This window comes from Gouania willdenowi, chromosome 18, assembly GCF_900634775.1.
Source record: "Gouania willdenowi chromosome 18, fGouWil2.1, whole genome shotgun sequence".
In the NCBI taxonomy this organism is placed as follows: domain Eukaryota; kingdom Metazoa; phylum Chordata; class Actinopteri; order Blenniiformes; family Gobiesocidae; genus Gouania; species Gouania willdenowi.
Window position 1 is genome coordinate 13228389 of NC_041061.1, and position 6000 is coordinate 13234388.

General features: G+C 34.1%; 1 protein-coding gene across 49 annotated transcripts in view; it reads left to right on the top strand.

The window, feature by feature from the left end:
- Positions 1–6000, top strand: part of LOC114480326 (receptor-type tyrosine-protein phosphatase delta) — a 486676-nt gene that overhangs the window by 185157 nt on the left and 295519 nt on the right. For all 49 annotated transcript variants that reach the window (XM_028474351.1, XM_028474374.1, XM_028474368.1 and 46 more), the window contains exon 6: positions 1042–1148. The gene's annotated coding sequence lies outside the window, so the exon portion shown is untranslated. The remainder of the gene's footprint in view (positions 1–1041; positions 1149–6000) is intronic.

A 6000-nucleotide genomic window follows, 5' to 3' on the forward strand; every position in this document is an offset into this window, starting at 1 on the left:
GGAGCATAAAGTGGATTTTTGGCTGGTTCTATAGCACCACCTGCTGGTGACTTTGTGTATCTAAAATTGGTGGTTGCCAATCTTTCAGTCTTGTTATATTAGTATCTATTGGTTTTCACTGTTCCTGGTAATATTGGAAAAATGATGACCTATCTTATGTGGTTTGTAGTTTGTTATGTGGTTATTATGTTATGGTTTCATTTATTTATTTATTTAAAAAAATTTCAGGAAATTTACTTTGATCTCCAGACATGTTTCGACTGTCAACTGCTAGTCTTCTTCAGAGGCATCTGTTGATCGCTTTGATGTTTTTTTTTTTTACTTCCATGTAATAATTCTAGCAAGTTCATTTTTTTTCTTTTTTTTGTATAATATGTTAAGGTTTCATTTACTTATTTATTTTGATTTTTTTTCAGGAAATGTGCTTTGATCTCCTGACATGTTTCAACTGTCAACTTCCAGTCTTCTTCAGAGGAGTCTGCTGATTGCTTTGATGTTTTCTTGACATCTGTGTAATAATTACAGCAATTTTGTCTTATTTTTTAATAATATGTTAAGGTTTCATTTATTTATTTATTCAGTTTATAACCGACATGGTTAATTCAACTTTTTTCAGGACATTTACTTTGATCTCCTGACACATTTCGACTGCCAACAGCCAGTCTTCACAGGCATCTGCTGATCGCTTTGATATTTTTTTGAGTTCCTTGTAATAATTCCAGCAAGTTCATTTTGTCTTATTTTTTTAATAATATGTTGAGGTTTCATTTATTTATTTAATTCAACTTTTTTTCAGGACATTTACTTTGATTTCCTGACATATTTCGACTGCCAACAGCCAGTCTTCATCACAGGCATCTGCTGATCGCTTTGATGTTTTTTTGAGTTCCTTGTAATAATTCCAGCAAGTTCAGAATTAAATTATTGCAAAAAAATAAATAAATGAAACAATAACATGTTATTCAAGAAGAAGACACAATGAACTTGTTGGAATTATGTGGTTATAGTGACGTTTCACAGTCTGTGTGTTTTGTCTTTTAGGGACAAAGGGGACTTTGGCTTGGTTGGTGCGTCGGCAAGGTAAAACAGCAGCATTGGGCAGCATGGTGGCACCTGCATAAACCCCACTGTGGAGCCTCTCGTCTACGGTGAGTCCATCAAACAGGTTTTTAACTTAGAAAGTGATCTTAAGAGTCTGTAATGTGACTATATCATACACGGACTCAATAAAGTACCCTGCCAGATCGTTCTTAAATATAGGATCAGGTATACAACTTTATCAACGATGAAAACTTAAAACAATCCGTCAATAATGCAGGAAACACATCACTCCCAGCACACAGGATATGATTAAGCGCATGTATTATTTTCCCTCATTTCCCTGGAATCTGAAACTTTAAAAAGCCGTCTGAGAAAAGAAAACTGGTGACCTGATCTGCGTGCACTGTTGTAGCAGAAGAAATATATTCAGCAGGATATAAATCTTGCACACTGAGTACACAGAAGGCTTTTTGGCTGATTAATTATGACCAAGTTCACTGGCTCCGTGCCATCCTCACTGTCTATGACGCTCCGCTCCGACATGAGCTGCAGCAGGGGAATACTGGTTATAAGTACTCATCAAAAAAACTAGCAGCGACACTAAGTATCCATTACGCTCGTCTCACACGTCATCCGCCTTCGTTCATTTTAGTGAATTTAACAAGAATGTCATATTTGGGAAATTATAAGAACAAGGGTGTCAAACTCATTTTTGTTCAGGGGCCAAATAAGGACTAGTTTGAGCTGAACTGGGCTGCAGATTTTACATATAAATGATGATACTTTATGTGAGTATATCAGTCCCTGCAGGATCTTCACATAAATTCACCTGATTTTGGGAATTTTGAGACATTTCGTTGAATGATGTGAGGAAAATCTGCCAAATATTGGAAAAAATTGAAAGTTATTTCAACAATTTGAGATTATCAGTGACTGCCGTCATGTGATATAAGAACTGGAAAACTAAGCTCTGCAAATATTGTGGATTTTAATTTCATTTTAGTATTTGGAGGAGGCTGAGTAAGTTGGTAATCTACAAAATGTTTCATGTTTTTTTCGATCATTTTTACTTTTTCGAGCGGGCCGAATTTGATGCACTAAAAGGGCGGATTTGGCCCCCGGGCCTTGAGTTTGACACGTGTATAAGAATAACTATTTAAATATCAGACAATGGCACTTTAAGGTCAGAAATGTTTGTTGATGTGTAAAAAAGTTAGTAAGATAAAAATAGTAAATAAAAAAATAAAATAAAATATTAGAAAAATAGAAATGTGAAGTTGTATTTAATAAAGACTGTTTGGAGCTAATGTTTGTGTTTTGTGAATAAAGTTAAAAACTAATATAACAAAAAAGTTATTAAGATAAAAAAGAATAAATACATTACATTAAAAAAATATATATGTATATATATATATATATATATATATATATATATATATATATATATATATATATATTATTACAATATTAATTAGAAAATGATTATTGTTGAAAATTCAAGTTATAATTAATAAAGACTATTTGCAGCAAATGTTTGTGTTTGGTGGATGAAGTTAAAATTAATATAACAAGTTATTAAGATAAAAATAATAAATACATTCAATTAAAAGATTTGATTATGTTATGCTACATTATATTATATTAATTATGAATTTCAAATTATTATTGTGGAAAAGTCAAGTTTTGATTAATAAAGACTATTTGCAGCAAATGTTTGTGTTTTCAGGATAAAGTTACAAACTAATAACAAAATTTAACATAAAAATAATAATCAAGAAATAATATATATATTATGTTTTGCTATAATATATTACATTATATTCTATTAATTATTAATTGGAAAATAGCTGTTGTTGAAAAGTCAAGTTCTAATTAATAAAGACTATTTGGAGCAAATGTTTGTGTTTTGTGGTTAAAGTTAGAAACTAACTTAACACCAGTAACGTTCACAGGAAGTAAATCCCAAAAGGTTAATGTTTCGGGAAAATAAAATTTAAATTATTAATTCAGTCTTTCATCAAAAAGCTGCTGAATCCAATTTACTGCACAATTAATTCCAAGAGTTTCAGTTAATACAGTGGAATATGCCAACGAGTTGAGAATAAAGGACAATCGACGTAAGCATCTAAATGGAAAAGTGACGGCTCCCTGATGAACAGCATTTCACAGCAACGACACGTCGGACAGGTTGGGTCCTTTAATGATTAGCACCGACGCATAATCCCCAGACTGCTGACATATTTCTTTTGAAAAGTGGCTGTCTGAAAGCGACAGATATGCGAGGGAAAAAGGGATCAAATCTGTTTCATGTCAGATAGCAGCTCGCCACCTCCCAGGGTGAAGCTATGTGCTCGGCTCCAAACACGCAGGATTACAGATTAAAGTAACGGCCACAGTAGATCAGGGAAATACAAGGGGAAAAAAAGGACAATGTGAAATAATTAGTGACAACTTATGATAACCTTTAATAGATTCCCTTAAATCATGTCCCCATAACTGACGTTTTGTGGCTGTAACACAGCTGTAGCTTCACTGAATGATCAACACTAATAATTAATATCTCTGAATATGTATAAAAAGCATTAAAATTACATCAAATCATCGCTTTTTCCTTTTACCAAGCACGTGAGGTTATATCTTCTAGCACACAAACATGACTCTCAATAGATTAAGCAGATAAGTCAGACATAAGATGCCAATTTCAAAATAAAAGTTGATATTTTACTAGATTAGAGGAGCACGGAAGTATGCAAAATACTAAACTGTTTGGATCCACACTCAGACAAATATGAATGCACATTTTAAAAGAGGAAATAGAAGATACATTTTGCAATAAATGTGAGTTTTATTGAGTTAAAAGTAACTATTTTCTGATGATAATTATTACACAATTTGATGCAGCATCATCAAACCACAAGATGGCGCTGTGCAAAGGCTTTTCAGACTTAAAACATGAGCCAAACACATAACATAAAATATATAATAATGAGCCAGACATTTACTTCACTAAAGCAAAACCTACATGCAAAATACATAGAGAACCTTAAACACACCTTTAAAGCTCCCTTTCATCACCTGAGCAACTACATTATGATCATTGACAGAAAATCTAAGACAATATTTGACAATTTTTTATTTCATCACATTATTTTTTCCTCTTTTCATGTACTTACAGTGAAAAAAAAATAATATTTTCACTCAATTATTAGTATTATTGTAGTGTCATCGGTGAAGTTCCACCAGCGCTCCTATGTCCCGCCTTTTCCCACCAACTAAGCAAAGGGATCTTATCATATTCAATCTTTAAGTGCATTTTTGTCTTGTTTTGAATTATTTGGCAAACATGTAAAGTCATTTAGTCATATGTTAAGGTTAAGTCTGAATAAATGAAACCTTAACATATTATTCAAAAAATAATAACTTGCTGGAATTATTGACCTTTAATCATTATTGTATCCATCCTGACTGCAGTATTTGTCTAGTTTTCATCAAGTAAAAAAGAATGGCTGAGGAAAAGTGGAGTAAATAAAATTATTACTGCATCTGCTGCAAAAACGTACTATTTCACCATACATATTTGCTGAAAAATGGAAATAAATACAGGCCAGAGAATGGGGAAATGGTCCAAACTGACAGCCAAGCTTCTAATCAAGGCATTGACCAATTTTAAAAGCTGTCAATGTGTTTTAACACGAAAAATCCAAATAATACCCAATCAAAATGAAATGCCAAGCTTTATTCTGTATTAAAAAAATTAAAATAAAAATACATTTGGAAGTTATAGATCACACGTGTCAAACTCAAGTCCCGGGGGCCTAATCCGGCCCTTTGAAGCATCCAATTTGGCCCCGCAGGAGAAAGTAAAAATGACAGAAAACAGGAGTCTTTGTGTAAATAAAACTCAACAATATTTGCAGGTGCTCACAGTTTTCCCGGCACTCATATTATATTGTGTGATTGCAGTCGTTTTTAAAGTTAAAATGTTAAAATCTTTTAATTTTCCTGAAATTATTACATTACAATTTGCGTAATTAAATAGAAATTGGTCACAGATCTAAGAAATGTAGAGTGAATATGCTGTTGGGACTGATATACGTCACTGATTGCCTGGATATTGTCAGTTTCTTACACATTTTGTATTTTATGTACAAGTAGAAGTGACACAATGATGTTAAAGTGACTCATTTCCACATAAAAACTCTCGCCCCACTGAGATCAAACAACTCCGCATTTGGCCCCTGAACTAAAAAGAGTTTGACACCCCAGATACAGATAGAGCTTCTGTTAAAATCCTGTAGATGGCAGTGTGTCAATACACAATGTCTCCTCTCCCTTGGTTAACACACCCACAGTTTGGTCTCGTAGGTGTGTGGTTCCCATCTTCTCAGCTCAGGATGATGAGTGAACGCACGGTGACAGCGCAAATGAACAATCATTGCCTCCGTAATGACGTACACAAGCTATTTAGATGTAGAATATATGTGTCGGAACATAAATATGAGTCACATGGATTAATGGCTGCATATAGAAACACACACACACACACACACACACACACACACACATATATCTATATATATATATATATATATATATATATATCCTCTAATGCACCTACTGCAGTGCTTTGCTTCTGCTTTTACCCTGTTTTCATTTTCTCCCCCTCAATGTATCTTATGCTCCATCTTTTGCACACACTCGTATAAACACACACACACACACACACACACACACACCTCCTCACCATCTGTCTGTGCAGTGGCCCATGTCTCTTGCACTGGGAGCAGTTGGGAGCAAGAGAGTGAAGAAGAAAAGTGTCTCCTGGCTCCCCTCACTCCTTTTTTTTTTGTCTTCCCCATTCTGTGCTATGTTGTCTATCAAATGGCCTCACAACACAACCCGCAGTCCGCCGATGGGCATCCCCCCCCCCCCCCCCCCCCTCCTCCTATTGTAGCTCCT